The 18,404-nt window shown below is 43.2% G+C and overlaps 1 protein-coding gene and 2 pseudogenes across 2 annotated transcripts in view; 2 read left to right on the top strand and 1 right to left on the bottom strand.

The window, feature by feature from the left end:
• Positions 1-140: 140 nt before the first annotated feature.
• Positions 141-240, bottom strand: LOC124081240 (U6 spliceosomal RNA; annotated as a pseudogene).
• A 1,094-nt stretch (positions 241-1,334) lies between these two features.
• Positions 1,335-18,404, top strand: part of Katna1 (katanin catalytic subunit A1) — a 44,338-nt gene continuing 27,268 nt past the window's right edge. Inside the window, exon 1 of one of the 2 annotated variants that reach the window (XM_046427410.2) lies at positions 1,335-1,603. The gene's annotated coding sequence lies outside the window, so the exon portion shown is untranslated. The remainder of the gene's footprint in view (positions 1,604-18,404) is intronic. The other variant, XM_046427412.2, reaches the window with a different exon arrangement.
• LOC124081207 (heterogeneous nuclear ribonucleoprotein F-like) lies at positions 11,252-13,329 on the top strand (annotated as a pseudogene).

Genomic DNA, 18,404 nt, shown 5'->3' with positions numbered 1-18,404 from the left:
CCTCCTGAGCCACTGGATTATAGGCATGCTCCAGTGTGGCTGGCCTTTGACAAATATTTGAATTGTAAATTGGCTTTATAAATTATCATAACTTTGTATTCATAGAAAAGATTAATTTACCTATCAGGGTAATTACCTTTTTGTTTTTGTTTTTTTTTATGGACTTTGGAGTTATCCTTGCACAGGGGCCATGCTTATCTCTTTATCTTTTCAAATTTAGTATATTTGCTGCCTCACCGAGCCCCCCAAATTATTTATTTTTAATTTTCTTTTTAGTTGTCGATGGCCCTTTATTTTATTTATTTATTTGTATGTGGTGCTTAGAATCGAACCCAGTGTCCCACACATGCTAGGCAAGAGCTCTACCACTGAGCTACAACTCCAGTCCCTCGGACTGATTTTTGAATCCAAAAAGACATGGGCGCTCTTACCACTGAGGAATAATCCCCATCCTCGTCTTTTGGAGACAGAGTCTAAGTTGCCCAGGCTGGCCTTGAATTTGCGATCTTCCTAGCTCACCCAGTTCCCGGGTTTACAGGCGTGCACGCCCGCAACCGGTTTAGGTGAGTATTTTTCAAGACTTAAAGCCCTATGATTCATTCTATTTCATTGCCCATGTATTCTCAGTGCCAAACACTGGCATTCAGTAGATGCTCAGTACGTATTTGTAGACTGAATGTGTATGTATTTCCCCTGACTTGCTTTTATGTGAGCCTATTTTAACCGTCTGGGATGTGTTACTATTAAAAAATCAATTACCATGGACTCCTAAGGAAAGACGTGTCTTTATAAGTGCCTCTATTTCCACTCCAGGAGGAGGTAAAGGATGGAGATGAGACTTGGAGGAAACAGCCAATAGCACTGTCCCTTACTTATCTGTGAATTGTGAAACATTTTATTTGTTGTTTGGTTAGTTTAAAATGCACCCCCCACCAAAAATCAAGAAAATAAAATTCCCTGAGCAGCATGCCCGAGTCTCTTTCTTTACTCCTCCAATTGTATTTCTATGTCGTGACACTGGCCCCAGCCGACCCATTCTGACTACCAGGTTCTAAAACAGGATTTGTCAAACGAACCTCTTGACCCTTGACACTCACTTGTAAGACAGTCACTTTGACTTCCTAACCCCTGAGTAATCTGAAAGTCAAATGGGAAGAAAAGTGAGCAAGATTTCGAAAACGACACCGAGGTAGCTGAGATAAACTAGTTCAGGTCTTTACCATGCTTACTTTCTGCGGGACCCGCCGCGAGGCGCCAGTGCGTGACTGCGCAGGCGCGCCCCAGCGCCCAGCCACGCCCCCTCCGGTACCGCCCGACGCGCGCACGCCGCCCGGCGTCCTCGCTCCCGGGGCGTTGCCCCGCGTGCGCCGAGTTGCTGAGGCTGCCCTCCGCACCGGAAGTGGCCCTGGAGGGTTTGCCTTCAAACTCTCGGCGAAAAGTGGCACCGGTGGGTGGTGACGGTTGAACCTGGCCGTGCCGGGCCGGGAGCGAGAGCGGGCGGTGGGGGCTGCGCTGGCCCTTCTTCCTCGCCGCCCGGAGCTCTGCTCGGCACTTGCCTTCCGCCCGCGGTGGACGGCTTCCCAGGGCGCCTCGGCCTCTGTAGGTGAGTACTCAAGGAACACCCGACCCCCCTGAACCCGTAGGTGAGGGACTCCGACGCCGCGCTTACCGCCCTGAGCCTCCCGGTGACTGCGCCGCGGTCTTGGATTCTTGCTGTTACCTCTGACACCTGTGGCTAAGCGGACAGTCCCCCTGCTCAAGGAATCCTGTCCACCGCGGGACTCCTGGGGAGGGCTGCCGTCGAGCCTTGAATCGACCCTGTAGTTAGAGAAGTCACCGGACCAGCGAACGTGCTTTAAGTTCTTCTTCTTTTCTTTCTTTTTCGGACTAGTGAATTTGTCCACATCGCCAGCTTCGGAACCCTCACTCTGAAAAAAATCCCGAAAGCTTTGACCTTGGGATTCAGCTTCCTTTCTTACAGTTTGTGATGTTGGTGTGATATTGTCAAAGTTGTAATTTCTTATTTAGTTGATTCTGGAGCCCAGCATCCTCTAGGAGGCTTTTGGCCCTTTTTGTTTAGGTAGTCCGAACCGCTTAGAAAACTTGACCCTTAAAGCATTTGTTTCATACAGTACATTATATGGTAACAAATTAAAGATAAACATGGATGGGTAAGTGCCTCAAGACCTCATTTAATCATGTTGTTTCCTCTTTTAACTGCAAAGTGCCGCTTTTATATTAGTTACTGACTCCAGCAGCCCAATGATGCTCCCTTTTCTTTTGAAAATACTGTTTTATGCCTTCCTCTTTGAAATTGACATTTAGCTACTGCTGAAAACATTCTTGATTTTTAAGAATGTGTGCAATACGGTTTTTCATAGTCATAAATTCACTATGAAGGACACCTTTGCATATATTTCATTACAAGAAATAGTCTTGTAATGCTTATACAGGCCTTATTATACAGTGCTATTTTTCTTTCCTAAGATTTTTAAAATAGTGAGTTTTTATAACAAGAATTAAGAGCAAAACTCTTTCTTGTATTAACATTAACAAGTTATGGTTTGCATCACGCCTAAAAAAAAAAAGGCAGTGCCAATCAACTTTCAACATTCCTATACTGCAAAAAGCTATATAAACCTCCTTTGTAGCACACATTACTCAAGAATCTCACATTTTATAGATTCAGTACTAGACATGCTGTATAGTCTACTAGAGATTCTGTATTTTTTTTGACAGTAATACCACAATTCTAAAATAATGATTAGAGAGTCTTGTAGATTTTACATACACTATTAACATTGTTAAATTTGTTTACAACAAAGGTTTGTAGGATTTTCTTTTTTTTAAAAAGCTGCTTGGCTGCTCAAAAAAGATAGTGTATCAAATCAGTATGGTCAGTGTTGATAACATGCTAAATAGATTTTGCTTATGGTGTTTATTTATAGGGTGTGGGTATGGTTTTTAAATTTCCTTTCCATTGTTACACACCTGTTTTATTCAGGGTAAACTGAAAGCTTACCAAATACATACATAGGAGACTTTTTTTTTTTTTTTTTTTTTTAGCAATTTCTTTTTGTTGCTTCTTTTTCATGGTAATAACTTTCTTGTGCTTGAGTGTTTATTATAAGATGATTACAAAAGTGAGAAGAATGTGTGCCATACTTTTAATTGTTCATGGGTCATTCATGTATTTTGCTCATTCATAATCATCAGTGACTGACTACAAATTAGCATATGGTTGTTTTCATGTCCCAGAGATGAACATTCTGAAAATTGTTTGTCAGTTTGCTCACACTTGTAGCCATATACATTGGTTAACAAAATGCCTACAGGAAGATGCATGGTTGGTTTTATGATCTGTTTTTGTTTTAGGAAATAAATTTTGCATGCAGATTTTTTTTTTTTTTTTTTTTTTTGTTCCAGGAATTGAACCCAGGGGCACTTAACCACTGAACCACATACCCAGCCCTTTTTTATATTTTATTAGAGACAGGGTCTCACTGAGTTGCTTAGGGCCTCCCTTTTGCCGAGGCTGGCTTTGAAGTCAAGATCCTCCTGCCTCAGCCTCCTGAGCTGCTGGGATTGCAGTGTGCCACCGCGCCTGGTGCAGATAAATATTTTTATAAACATTTTTAGGCTTCCAGCATTGATGCTGGAATTTTGTTTTTTTGTGGTACTGAGTATTGAACCCACAGTCTTGCTCATGCTATAGGCAAGCACTCTACCACTGAACTATACCTGCAGCCCTGATGATTTTTTTAAGTGTGTACTTTAATAGTATTTTATGGTTGTTTCATGTTGTTAAGCCAGGGGAAAGGGTGGGGGGAACCTAGAATAAATAAGGCGATTTTTTAAACTAAATTTCAATAACTTAATTCTGTCCTATTTTTGCCCTCAGGGTAATTCCTTGCAATTCAGTCTACTTTTGTCTTTAAAGAAATTCTTTTCAGCTCAGTTGGGGTTCCTTAAATATTTCTTGAACAAATGACCTATTCACATTACTGTGAAAACTGCAGTATCAGTGGAATCCAGTGTAAGAGTCCTTAAGAAATTAAAAGGGCAAGATGTCTTTTCTAAATGTGGAATAAGGAGGGCCCTGCACTTGTTCAGGGAGAGAATAGGAATCTTCGAATTCAAATATTTGGTTCTGTTACCTGTTCTCTTTTAGTCTCTTTGCTTTTTTCCAAATCCTAGAGAGAAAGAAAATAAAAAATAATTTTTGTTTCTTTGTGGATACTACACTCCATCAGATATTAAGTTTGCTAGAAATGTTGATGTAAAATTGAGATTTTACTATTTAATTTAAAAAATTCAGGTGCTGGGGATATAGCTCAGTTGGTTATAGTACTTGCCTTGCAAGACCCAGGGTTCAATCCCTAGCACCACCAAAAAAAAAAAAAATTGGCTGGGTGCCATGGCATATGCCTGTCATCCCAGCTTCTTGGGATGCTAATTCAGAAAGACTCTCTCTCAAAAGAGGACTGGGGGTGTAGCCCAATGGTAGTGAGCCCCCCTGGGTTAAATCTCCAGGACCAAAATAAATAAATAAATAAATAGACTGTTACTTGAATTAAAATACCATGTTGTATTTTGCTCAGTTTAAATAAGTGAATTTAGTCATTAATTAAATTATAAATACTGAAGTATTCTGTTAGAATAATATAAAGAAAATGCTTATTGTTAGATAAAGCCGCACAGCCTATGGTTATTTTTCTTAGCCGAACAGCCTATGGTTATTTTTCTCTCTAATAATCTACGTAATGCCGACTCTGAATTTTGAGACAATCTCATTTGTTTAAGTATTCTATTTAATGTTGAGCCAATAGGTAGTGTTTACATTTCATAATAATTAACATTTTGTCTGTCAGCTTTTTTTAAAAAAATAAATTCACTCTTTCCAATACTGCCAGATACTGTGCTAGTTAGATCCAGTTTCTGTCCTTCTGCAATGTACTTTTAGCCCTGATAAGGACAATGATAAGGAAAGTTGGAGATTCTCATAAATTTACAGTGTTGACATTCATTTGAGGAGGTGTTTTAGGCTTGAGTTACTAAAGGAATGGGAAAGATTTTTTTTTTGGTCTAACATTAAGTGAACTAAAGGTGATTTGATATCATTATCTGTGAACACATTGCTTCTTTGATAGCGAAGGATTTTTCAGGTCATTTATTAATGTAGCCTTGGATTGACTTTATTTCTGTTTGTAAGAAAACGTCGGTTCTTTGGCTCCTAAAGAATTTTATCTGACTAGAAAGGGAAATTCAAAATTCAGAAACTTTGAAGAAGGTGTGGAGTAACTTAAGAGTCTGGGGCCATTGAGCCATGCCTTCAAAAACAACAAAACAAAAAAAGGACCACCTAGACATACATAATAATTTAATGTAGGTTTTTGTTTGTTTTGGTGGTGCCACAGATTGAACCTGTGCCTCCAGCTATGCTAGATAACCATTGTATCAGTGAGCTACATCCCCCTGCCCTTATTTATTTATTTTGAGATAGGATCTCCCTAAATTGCCCTGGCTGACCCCTAACTATTCATCCTTCTACTTCAGCCTCCTCAGTAACTGGGATTATAGGCTTGCACCATCATACCCAGTTAATGTAGATCTGTAGGGGTTGGGGTGGGGGTCTTTGGGGATTGAATCTTGGGGTGCTCTATCACTGAGCTATATCCAGCCCCCCTCCCCCTTTTTTGGGTACTACAGATTGAACTCAGGGGCACTCGACTACTGAGCCACATCCCCAGTCCTGTTTTGTATTTTATTTAGAGACAGGCTCTCACTGAATTGCTTAGCTCCTCTCCATTTCTGAGGCTAGCTTTGAACTTGCGATCCTCCTGTCTCAACCTCCGGAGCCACTAGGATGAGATGTGTGCATCACCATGCAGTCCATCCAGCCCTTTTTATTTTTATTTTCAGACAGGGTCTTGCTATGCAATCCTCTGCCTCAGCTGGGATTATAGGTATGTATCACTGCACCTGGCTTCTATGTAGATTTTTTTTTTTTAACTGAGAGAAAAGTTAGAAAGATCTGGAGGAGTCTATTAAGGAACAGGGGCAGGGATAGAGGGTGTAATATAAGAAACCTGATAATCCAAGTCCGTCTCTCAGATCCACTGTCATATTTCCAGCAGCTGACTGCCGCAGTCTGGCTGGGCACAAAATCACGAGCCACCACACACCTTGTAGATTCAAACAGCAACTCTTTATTCTCGAACTGTCACCAGCACTCTACACACGTTCTGGGGAAATCCATGTTCCGGGCCCCAATCACGTTCTGGGCAAAATCCCAAATACTCTCTGAATCCCAGGAGAACTCAAGGGGACTCAATTTAATATATGTGTTTAAATCTTCATGTCTCCATGGTCTAATGACCTCTCTGCAGCAACGATTTGCTTGGTCATAAGCCAGTTGTTTTATTAATGGCATTGCCTGTTTTGTATCCCCCCCCCCAAAATTCTGGAAGCTGTTTGAAGAAGCCTATCTACAAATTCAGCGTAAGGTTCATTAGTTCTCTGTATTACCTTAGATAGCTGACCTTGTAAATCTCCATGTCCTTGTAAAGTCTTCCATGCCCTAACTGCGTCTGCAGCAATTTGTGCATATATAGCAGGATCATATTCAGTTTGTTGCCATTGACCCTCATAAGGTCCTTTTCCTAACAACATATCTAGATTTCTTTGAGGGTAACCGGCTGCTGCATTTCGCCTAGCTGTCTCTGTGCAAAATTCCTCATTGGCAACCTTCCATAACAAATATTGTCCTCCATCTAGCACAGATTTACACATGCTAGCCCAATCTGCTGGCGTCATGTCCAAGTTAGTAATGGACTCGACCATGCTTACCGTGAAGGGTGCTTGGGGACCATAGGTTGTTACAGCCCCCTTTAACTGCTTCACTGTTTTAAAATCTAAAGCACGGTGAATTCGCTGCCCTCCTACCTGTTCAAGTACAGGGCATGCTAATCTTTGAGGTCCTCTCTCAGGATCCCATTTATCAACTACGGGGTTTGAGGGCCACTCAGCTGTCTCCATAGGTGGGGCTGTTGGTTGAATTATGCCCTCTGGTGATAAAACGGAGTTAGTAACAGCCTCCTGTTGTGGCCTTTTTCCTAATAACCCCTTTCCCTTTAAATTTTCTTCCCCTGTCTGACTAGCTCGAGAGACCTTCTCTTTTGCTTGATCTAAAATGTCTTTCTCCATGGTCTGAACCTCTAACAATTTACTTAACACCTTTTCCATTTGTTTTTTACTAATTTCTAATCTACTATAAAGATAATGCAACCCAATAAGATAATACAAAATAAAACCGAAACTGAATGAAACAAAAACGGAATAAAAAATCGTTGTATCAATTTTCTCTTCCTCAAGGCCAACAAACTTCAAACCTTTAGCCAACCATTTTTCCCAGTTTGCCTGAGAAATTTCTAGGGACAGGCATCTTGAAATAAAAACAAAATAAATCAAAAAAGGAACACATTGTTTTTTGAAATGCTCACCCATTCTTTCTCTCTTCCTCAAGAGCGAGAAATTTCACTTACCTCCAAGTTTCAGGCGTTCCCCGTACGGACCACCAAATGCCGCAGTCTGGCTGGGCACAAAATCACGAGCCACCACACACCTTGTAGATTCAAACAGCAACTCTTTATTCTTGAACTGTCACCAGCACTCTACACACGTTCTGGGGAAATCCACGTTCCGGGCCCCAAATACTCTCTGAATCCCAGGAGAACTCAAGGGGACTCAAAGCAGGCATGCCTGAGGCAGCAGGATACGCCCTATTCCCAGCAGGGTACACTTTAAACCTGGAACCGCCCTAAACCCGGATCCGCCCTGGTCCTTGAGCAAGGTCACCTTACATGCAATGACACTGCAAATGACCTGGGTCATGCCATGCGTCATTCTTACTTAGCAATGGCCCTCAGCAGCTGACCTCAGTTATACTTTTCTAGTATCATAGCCTTAACTAGTGTCACTATGACAAGAATGCCTTCAGGGCAAAAATAATCATACAGTAGTCAAGCTGTAATCCCAGTTTGGTAGGGATGAGTTTAAGATCAAGAAATGTGAAGAGTGTTGAGAGTCAGGAACTAGAGTGAAGTAAAAAGATCTTGGTAGTTAAATGAAGTTCTAGTAGTATTTATGCATTCATTCACTCACTCAAAGGTTTATTGAGATCTGCTATATGCTGAGCCTGGTTCTGGGTGCTGGAGATGTATCAGTAAACAAAAGAGAGCCCTCCATCGTTCCTAGCCATGGAGCTTTTATTAAGATGGAACATTATATCAGTGGTCATGACTTCAGGGAGTCACTCTTTAGATATTTGAATTTTTTTTTCCTTTTCTTTTGGACCTCAGATGCCCAGGAATTACTCATAAACCTCAGTTCACAGTGTATTGCTTCATAACACATTACTCCATATCTTAGTAGCTTAAAACAATAGGCATTTATTATCCCAAAGTTTCTTTGGGTCGGGAATCTGGGCATGGCTTAGTAGGTGCTTCTGATTCAGGGTCTTTCACAAAGCTTTAAATCAAAATGTCAACCAGGGCTGTAGTCATCACAAGACAATTGAAGATGAGGATTCAAGCTCATTCACATTATTGTCAGTTTTCATCTCCCTGTGGGCTTTTGGACTGATGGTCTCAGTTCCTTGCTAATTGTTGGCCTGGAGCCTCCTGTAGTTTTTTGTCATGTGAGCCTCTGTACAGGGCAGCTCACTGTGTGATAGCTGGTTTCCCTTTGAGTGGGCCACCAAGAGACAGTGAGCAAGCTGGAAGTCACTGTCTATACTCAAAAGTGAAATTCTATCATTTTTGCATATTTGTTAAAGCACACATTTAAGAGGAGATAATTTAAAAAGGGCATAGATACCATGAAGCAAGAGATTATAGAGTCATGTTGGAAGCCCACTACATCTAAGATGGATGAAAGGTTTTTGTTGTTGTTGTTGTTGTGTGTGTGTGTGTGTGTGTGTATTGTTTTGCTCTATTCTTCATGCAGTTTCTGCATTCAAATTTCCTTTACATAGACAAATGTTTGTTTACACACACACACACATATTTTTTCTTGCTTATGTATGTGTCCTTTAAAAATAAATGCTTATACAGTAAGCATTGTTTTTAAATTAACAAAATGGTATTGAGGTTTAGGCATTGTTCTGTTTTTTTTTTTTAACCTAACCCAACCCTATATTTTGATGATCTATCTATGTTACTATGTATAACTGTTGTTGCTTCCATCTGCTCTCTGATAATCCATAGTCGGTAGCCATAACATTTCCCTAGCAGGAAATCTATCTAGGCTGGCTCCAACTCCTTGATTTCTCAAACAGTTTCGTCATTAACAGTCTTTAGGGATCTGTGTGAATCTTTCTCTGGAATATTTACAAGAGTGAAATTGCTGGTTTTAAGGTTTATTAAATACATAAGTCTTCATCCAGGAGTAAAGAACGTATATTTGTAGACCATAAGAAATGTGGTCTTCTGTATCAGATTTAAACTTTATTGTATCACTTGATCTTAACCATAGGTGGGGTGGGTAGGGGAGTGGTAGTCAAGAAGCACAGTTTAGGGCTAGGGATGTTGCTTAGTGGTAAAGCGCTGGTACTCTGAGTTCAATCCCCAATACTGCAAAAAATAAAAAATGAAAAATAAAAATAAACATCAGCATAGTTTTAGAAAACATCTCTAAATATACACACAATGGAATATTACTCAGCCATAAAGAAGAATGAAATCATGGCATTTGGCAGTGAATGGATGGAACTGGAGACTATCATGCTATGTGAAATAAGCCAATTCCAAAAATCTAAAGGCCGAATTTTCTCTCTGATATGTGGATGCTGATTTACAATAGGCAGAGAATGGGGAGGAGTGGAAGTTCATTGAATTGGACAGGGGGGGAATGGGGGGAAGAGAAGGGGATAGGAATGGGAAAGACAGTAGAATGATTTAGACATAACTTTCCTATGTTTATATATGAATATACTACCATTGTAACTCCACATTGTGTACAACTACAAGGATGAAAAGTTATACTCCATATGTATATTATATATCAAAATACATTCTACTGTCATGCCTAACTAAAAAAAAAAAAAAAGAACAAATAAAAGAAGAAAGTTCCTCTGGCTAGAATAAATTAAGCTGGGTAGAATAGTCCCCACTTAGAAGTTATCTTCATTAATCTACATCTATTTGGATATCCTACTAATGTACAAAAGGAGTAAAAAATAATTTTGTTTCTTTTGTAGTTCTCTCCTCTAAGCTCTCTTCTGATCTTTCATGATCTTTATTTCACCTTTTTAGTTTCCCAGGCTTGAAACTTCATTCATTTTAAACAACTTATGCACACAGTGAGTTCCTAAATGTTTCAGATTTGTTTTTTTTATTTTGATAGCTTCAATCATAATTCAAACTGTTGCCCTCTAAAAAGCACATAGATCCTTCTAACCTTGAACTTCTCTTCCTGTGTAGTCAATAAATGATGGCAGTCACTGTCCACATTAACAAAGCCAACTTTTATAAGTGCCTACTCTAATGCTTTATATTATCTATATCCATATATCTATATTCTACTAAGTGCAAAGATTAGGCTAGGTTCTAATATGTAGAAAGTTTTCAGAAGGATGCATTTAGCCTTTATTAAAGATTGACTCTTTGCAAAATAGAAGTAGTTACTATCCCATTTTTTTGTTGTTGTTGTTATTTATCAGTTTTTTTGTGCTGGTGATTGAACCCATGGGTACTTCACCACCGAGCTATCTCCCCAGCCCCTTTCCCTTGCATTTTTTGTTTTTGGTACCAGGGATGGGCGCTTAACCACTGAGCCACATCCCCAGGTTTTTTTCTTTTATTTTGGAACAGGATCTCTCTAGGTTGCTTAGGACCTCACTAAGTTGCTGAGGCTGTGTGATCAAACTCAGATTTGGAATTTGGAATTACAGGTGTGCACCACTGTGCCCAGCTTCCTTTCCTATTACTGTTTTTAAATTTGAGACAGGGTCTTACTAAGTTGCTTAAATCTCACTAAATTGCTGAGTGCAGCCTTGAACTTGTGATCCTCCTGCCTCAGTCTCCAGAGTAGCTAGGATTACAGGCATGTGTCACCATGCCTAGCTATTATCCCTGATTTGAAAACTGAGGCTTAGAAAAAAAAGTAAAGGTCTAGACTAAGGTGGCAGAATTATAATTCTAACCAAAAAAAAAAAAAGTTTTTCTAACTTCAAAACGCATAGACTATTTATTTATTTTTTGAGACAGGGTCTTGCTAAGTTGTGGAAGTTCTCACTAAATTGCTGAGACTGGCATTAAACTTGCAATCTCTACGTCTCCAGATGTTTAATAAGATCATGTGTCATGCACTGAGGATATAGTCTCACACCTTTCATGTATATATCCTGCTTTCAAAGAATTTAGTTTACTCCCGTACTTTGGACCCAATGGCCTAGTCCTGGCGGCATGGTTAAGAACAAAAAAGATGCACCTGGACTTTCCCCAGAGCCTTCTACATTTCTAAGCGTCGGTGGAATTTGAGGTTCTCTGGCTGCAAGCAGGGCTTGTTTGATGAAAGTAGAAATCAGCCCTACCTTCTTCAGTGGACAATTTGTTACCTACTTTAAGTGTCTCCCACTAAAGGCATCCATCTTTCCTTGAGCCACAGAAACCTGTGCCCAAGCTTGTCTGACATTTGCCTTGTCAAGTGTCCATGATGCTGGGCCCTGAGGGAGGTGAAGGTTTTGTGGTCAAACTCCGTGGCCTGCCCTGGTCCTGCTCAATTGAGGACTTGCAGAACTTTCTCTCCGACTGCACGTTTCACGATGGGGTTGCAGGTGTCCATTTCATTTACACTGGAGAAGGCAGGCAGAGTGGTGAGGCTTTTGTTGAACTTGAATCAGAAGATGATGTAAAAATGGCCCTGAAAAAAGACAGGGAAAGCATGGGACACCATACATCGAGGTGTTCAAGTCACACAGAACCCAGATGGATTGGGTGTTGAAGCACAGTGGTCCAAACAGCACCGCCACTGCCAATGATGGCTTCGAGCGGCTTCGGGGACTCCCTTTGGATGCACAAAGGAAGAAATCGTTCAGTTCTTCTCAGGGTTGGAAATTGGGCCAAACGGGATCACATTGCCTGTGGACCCCTGCCGCAGTCTGGCTGGGCACAAAATAACCAAGCTGCCACACAGCCTTGTAGGTTCAAACAGCAACCTTTTTTTTTTTTTTTTAAACAGCAACCTTTATTCCCAAACTCTCACTGACACTCTACACACACTTCCCGGGAACACACTGCCTCCACCTGGCTCAATTCCACCTGCACCAATTCTCCCGGAACCCCAACAGGAGCTCAACTCAACAGGAGCAGCAGGATCCGCCCTAATCCTGGAGCCGCCCTATTCCCCTGAGGATCTGCCCTAATCCCAGGGCAGGGTCACCTTTCAACCATTCCCTCTAGCAAAATGCCAGGCATCATTCATTCATTCATTCCAACTAAACTGTGGCTCTCAACAGACCCCGAGGGCAAGATTATAGGGGAGGCCTTTGTGCAGTTTGCCTCACAGGAATTAGCTGAAAAGGCTCTAGGGAAGCACAAGGAGAGAATAGGGCATAGGTATATTGAATTGTTTAAGAGCAGTCAGGAGGAAGTTAGGTCATATTCTGATCCGCCTCTGAAGTTCATGTCTGTGCAGTGGCAGGGGACCTATGACCGGCCAGGCACAGCCCGGACGTACATTGGCATCGTGAAGCAGGCGGGCCTGGAGAGGATGAGGTCTGGTGCCTACAGTGCAGGCTATGGGGGCTATGAGGAGTACAGCAGTCTGAGTGATGGCTACGGCTTTACCACCGACCTGTTTGGGAGAGACCTCAGTTACTGTTTCTCAGGAATGTATGACCATAGATATGGAGATGGTGAATTCACAGTGCAGAGCACCACTGGCCACTGTGTCCACATGAGGGGGCTGCCCTAAAAGCAACAGAGAACGACATTTACAACTTCTCTCCACTCAACCCTATGAGAGTCCGTATTGAGATTGGCCCTGATGGTAGAGTGATGGGCGAAGCAGATGTTGAGTTTGCCACCCATGAAGAAGCTGTGGCAGCTATGTCAAAAGACAGGGCCAACATGCAGCACAGATACATAGAACTCTTCCTGAATTCAACAACAGGGGCCAGCAATGGGGCTTATAGCAGCCAGGTGATGCAGAGCATGGGTGAGTCAGCTGCCAAGTGGCCTGGAGAGCCAGTCAGTGAGTGGCTGTTATGGGGCCGGCTATAGCGGTCAGAACAGCATGGGTGGATATGACTAGTTTTGTGTAACATTTGAGTTATTTCAACCAAAATTTTCACAGGTAGCCAACAAGCAGTGAAAAGCAGTTCATAACTAGAGAAAGCTGTGGGACCCATTTAGCACCATGAGTTTCTGAAATCTGGATTAAAAAATTACCTCTTCTGCCGCGTCCGGCCAAGGGAGCCAAGTCCGGCGAGGGACGGCGAGGTTAAAAGACACACAGGACACCAAGGTTCTTCATCCAGGAGTCAATAATAATCTTTATTGCTAACACACCTTTTTTTATACCCCAAGCAGCAGAAGTGGAAAACTACCCAAAAGCAGGAGGGAGGGGGGAGAAATTTAGTTTCAACATCTATTATTGTCAGGTACCAAAACCTCCCTTAACAATAAGTCCATCAGACCAGAAAAGGTCAAGGCATTCCCGTGGGATACATATGTCTCAGACGGACAAGCAGGAACAGAAAAACCGCAAGTTCGCCATGGCCTTGTGAGCTGGCCACACTGGCATGCAGAACAAACTAGTGGAGGTTGGGCTCCAGGGGCCAGGGTGGACCTGCTGCCAACAAGTCCCCCTCTTTTGTTTTTTGCATGCCAGTGGGAATCAAGTAGCCCCTGTCTTAGGTCGTTCACAGCCCTTGCGATGCTTACCCGTCTCTGGGAAGGCCCCGATTCCCTGTCTTAGGTCGCACAGCAAGCGTGAAAGTTGCCCGTCACTGGGTACTACAAGATCAGCTCAAGGTGTTATGACCTATCAAGACATTATTGCGGTGAACGCTTAACCGTCTCCACCCACGGGACCCATGACCGTCACCACCGAATGGCAGATGTGATTGGACCGAGAGATTAGACAGCAAAGATCCTAGTACAGGAAGGCAAGAGGGAGAGGTATGCATAGAGAAAAGATATGGCAGGAGTTCTTCTTTTAAGGAGGACACTCATCTTCGGATCGGTCTGAAGTATATCTCAGAGAGGCGATCATCCATCTTCAAGCGTTGATAGTGAACCTGTATCGGCTTAGAGGCTAAGATATTAATTTGATCCTTAATGAATTGTACTATCTTATTTACAATGTAGGGTCCTATTGCCACTACTAGAAGGAGGCCTAACAATGGTCCCAATAAGGGAAGAAGATAAGGCAAAAATCCATTAAGTCCAGTCCAGAGAGGGTTCTCAAATAATTCCCTCCTCCTTTTTTTTAGGTCTTTTTGGAGTTGTTTAATTTTTGTGCGAACTATGCCAGACTTGTTAGCATAAAAATAGCACCTCTCCCCAAGGGCTAAACAAATTCCCCCTTGATTGGCAGTAAGCAAGTCTAAACCCCGCCTGTTCTGAAGAACTACTTCTGCTAGAGAGTCTATCTGGTCTTGTAGGTCCTGAAGAAGTCTCCACTTCCCAGACCCCTTTTGTATAACAAAAATAGGGGTATTCCAAGGGGAGGTAGAGAGCACCACGTGTCCTAACTTAAGCTGGTCTTGAACTAATAGGGAAGCGGCCTGTAATCTGTCCTTAGTTAGGGGCCACTGTTCTACCCACACAGGGTCATCTGATAACCAAGTAATGGACAGTGGAGGTGGCCGCACTTCAGTGGCCCCTAGGATAAATTTCCCAGTCCTCTCCGGTCTCTTCCCCGCCGGGTAACCTGTTCTGCTGGATCCACGGGTGATATTCTGCCCTCATGTCTCTTTCCTAGTCCCCTTCCAGGGATCCATCCCATGTCTAGCATTGCATCATTAACAAAGTCATTATTTCCTTTCAAAGTCTGGGTAGTGAGAATAGCCCCCATTTGATGAAGCAAGTCCCTCCCCCAAAGATTCGTGGGGAGTCCAGTCACCACATAGGGCTGGAAATGGCCACTATGTCCTTCGCCATCTCTCCATTTTAAAAAGGAAGCACTTCTTTTTGGTCGGGTCTGTCCTATCCCCTGTAATATGGCCGAGGGACTCTGGAGGGGCCAGGCAGGTGGCCATTGTTTTTCAGAAATGACAGAGACATCCGCCCCCGTATCTAGTATTCCCTTGAAAGCCTTGTCCTGTATCTCAATGGTCAGGTTGGGACGCGAATCCAAATGAGCTACCCAAAAGGCCTGGGGAGTTCCAGTGGAGCCAAAGCTGCCGTCGCCCCGGGACCCACGGAGGGCGTGCCCAGGAATGGAAGCTAAGGGTAGCAGCAGCAATTGAGCTATACGCTCCCCGGGGGGAAGAATAACAATTCCTTGGGTAGCTTCTACTACTATCTTTATCTCTCCCTGATAATCAGCATCAACAACCCCCGTAAGAATCTTCAAGCCCCACTGAGTTGCGCTACCTCGTCCCAACACTAGTCCCACCGTCCTCTCTGGCAGGGGTCCAAAAACCCCAGTAGGCAGCGTCTGAGGTCCCATTTGGGGAGTTAATACCGCTCGGGAGGTGGAACTGAGGTCCAGTCCTGCGCTTCCTGGTGTTCCCCTGGGGAGTTCCCAGATAGAAAGGGGTTGGTCAGTGGGAGGCGGCGGAGACGCCCACTCCCTGGGGCACTGTTCTGTCCCTGCACTGCCCCGTACACTTTGGCTTCCGGGGCCCGGGGCGGGCCCCTGCTCCCGTTTCCCGACGGTATTGGGTTACCCTGGATGTCAAATTTTGACCTGCACTCACTGCTCCAATGATTTCCTTTATGACATCTAGGACAAATTCCAGGCATCCCTCTGCCAGCACCCTCGCTCCCTTCCGGGCAGTTTCTCCTTATATGTCCCTCTTTTCCACATTTAAAACACCCCTTAGAGCAGGTTCCCCTGTTATCAGCTTTTTGCATTCCAGTCTTAAGGGCAGCAGCCAAAACCTGACCAGTAATATGAGGCCCATCTATATCTTTGCATGCTCGAATCATGTCATCTATACTTTTGGCCCGGGAGGACTTAATAGCATTTTGGCAGTAAGTGTTAGCGTTTTCATATGCCAGTTGTCTAATAAGTGGCATAGCCTGTTCCAGATTAGGGAATATTTTTCCAGCAGCCTGCATTAGGCGGGCTATAAAGTCTGAATAAGGTTCAGAGGGTCCTTGAGAGATCTTGGAAATTTTTGCTTCAGTCTTAGAAATGGGCAGGGCTTTCCAGGCATGAACTGCAGCTGAGGCTATTTGAGCATAAACACCTGGGTCGTAATTAATTTGTTGGCCTATTGTGGCATACTGCCCAGTACCTGTCAACATTTCAGCATTTCGCCGTTGATGGCCCGCATTCAGGTTAATCTGAGCCAGCTCGCGGCACCTTTCATGATATTCACTTTTCCACAATAAGAAATCCCCTCCAGATAACACAGCCCTGCAAAGTTGCTGCCAATCATTGGGTATCAGTTGACTGGCTGAGAAAGACTCGAAGAGGGTCAATGTGAAAGGGGCATGAGGTCCATAATTAATGACCGCCTCCTTAAGCTGTTTTATGTCCTTGAAGGCTAGGGGGACATGGGCTCTGGCCGGCTGTCCATCAGCATCGGCGTTTTCAATCATTGGAAAAACCTGAGCCGCTCTAGAACCCCAGTGGACCCCCGCCCGTCTAGTAGGGGCGTCCTCATTCCAATCAGGATTATAGGGAGGAGGTGCGGCAACTGAGGGGGCCCTAGGCACCCTCACATTTGCCCTTTTAAGGCGATGTTCTAATTCCTCTATCTCCCTTTCTAATCCCTCCTCTTCCTCAGAGAGAGAACTGAGGTCCTCAGGATCCTTTTTGGGCTTAGAAATCTGGAGGTGTTTCATACCCCCTGAGCCCGAGTCCTCAAGAGGACCCTCATCCTTTAAGGATTCTGCCATTTGCTCTTCCTGCACCTGATTAAGGGCCTGTTCACATTCAGCAAGCTGATCCTTGATCTTTACTTTATCTGTTAATAAAGCATCCTTTACCAACCTCCATAAGGAAAAGGTGGCAACTGGGACACTGTCCGAGCCCCGGTCCCTCAATAATTTCTGAAGGTCATGCCTCACCAGGTCCCAGTCACTATTATTAAGAAATCCTCCTGTCAGAAACCAAGGACAAGCCTGGGCAATAATTTCAACGAATTCGGTTGCAGTCTTAGTTTTTATTCCTGTTCCTTGTGTATTTAACAGCTCTTTCAGTTCGTTGGCCAGACGAACCTTCGCTGTTGAGTTACCCATGGTACGTACCCTGTCTCTTTAAAATATCTTTAAACCAATCCTCCCCCTTCTTTCTTAGAAGGTGAGCCCCGTCCGCTTACCCCTGCTTTCCGGATCTCGGTGAGAACCTCCAATTGCCGCGTCCGGCCAAGGGAGCCAAGTCCGGCGAGGGACGGCGAGGTTAAAAGACACACAGGACACCAAGGTTCTTCATCCAGGAGTCAATAATAATCTTTATTGCTAACACACCTTTTTTTATACCCCAAGCAGCAGAAGTGGAAAACTACCCAAAAGCAGGAGGGAGGGGGGAGAAATTTAGTTTCAACATCTATTATTGTCAGGTACCGAAACCTCCCTTAACAATAAGTCCATCAGACCAGAAAAGGTCAAGGCATTCCCGTGGGATACATATGTCTCAGACGGACAAGCAGGAACAGAAAAACCGCAAGTTCGCCATGGCCTTGTGAGCTGGCCACACTGGCATGCAGAACAAACTAGTGGAGGTTGGGCTCCAGGGGCCAGGGTGGACCTGCTGCCAACACTCTTCAGTGTTTTCTCATGCAAACTTTTCTTCTGGCATGTGATATTGAGTAAACTGAAAACTATTTTCTTCCGCTTTTCTTGATTAACATTTTGGTAGTATACTTCAGAGATGTTATCTGAGTTAAAGTAGTTTTAACTATGTTAAAATGTGGATCTTGGGCTTGGGATGTGGCTCAAGCGGTAGCAAGCTCGCCTGGCATGCGTGCGGCCCGGGTTCGATCCTCAGCACCACATACAAACAAAGATGTTGTGTCCACTGAAAACTAAAAAAATAAATAAATATTAAAAAAAAAATGTGGATCTTTTACACAACACCACAGTGAACACATTGGGGAGATGTACTTTTTGGGAGAACTCAAAGGTGCTAGATCCCTAATTCAAAGAGAAACATTTCTCATGTTTGTTGTATTTTTTTCTTCTTCTTCATTTAAAATTTTTAGGTTAAAATTAAGCTTTTTAAAG

This window comes from Marmota monax, unplaced genomic scaffold (genome assembly GCF_021218885.2).
Source record: "Marmota monax isolate L192 unplaced genomic scaffold, Marmota_monax_Labrador192_F-V1.1 WCK01_AAM20220418_F8-fsc00114, whole genome shotgun sequence".
Classification (NCBI taxonomy): Eukaryota; Metazoa; Chordata; class Mammalia; order Rodentia; family Sciuridae; genus Marmota; species Marmota monax.
This window is presented reverse-complemented; position numbering and strand designations above follow the sequence as displayed.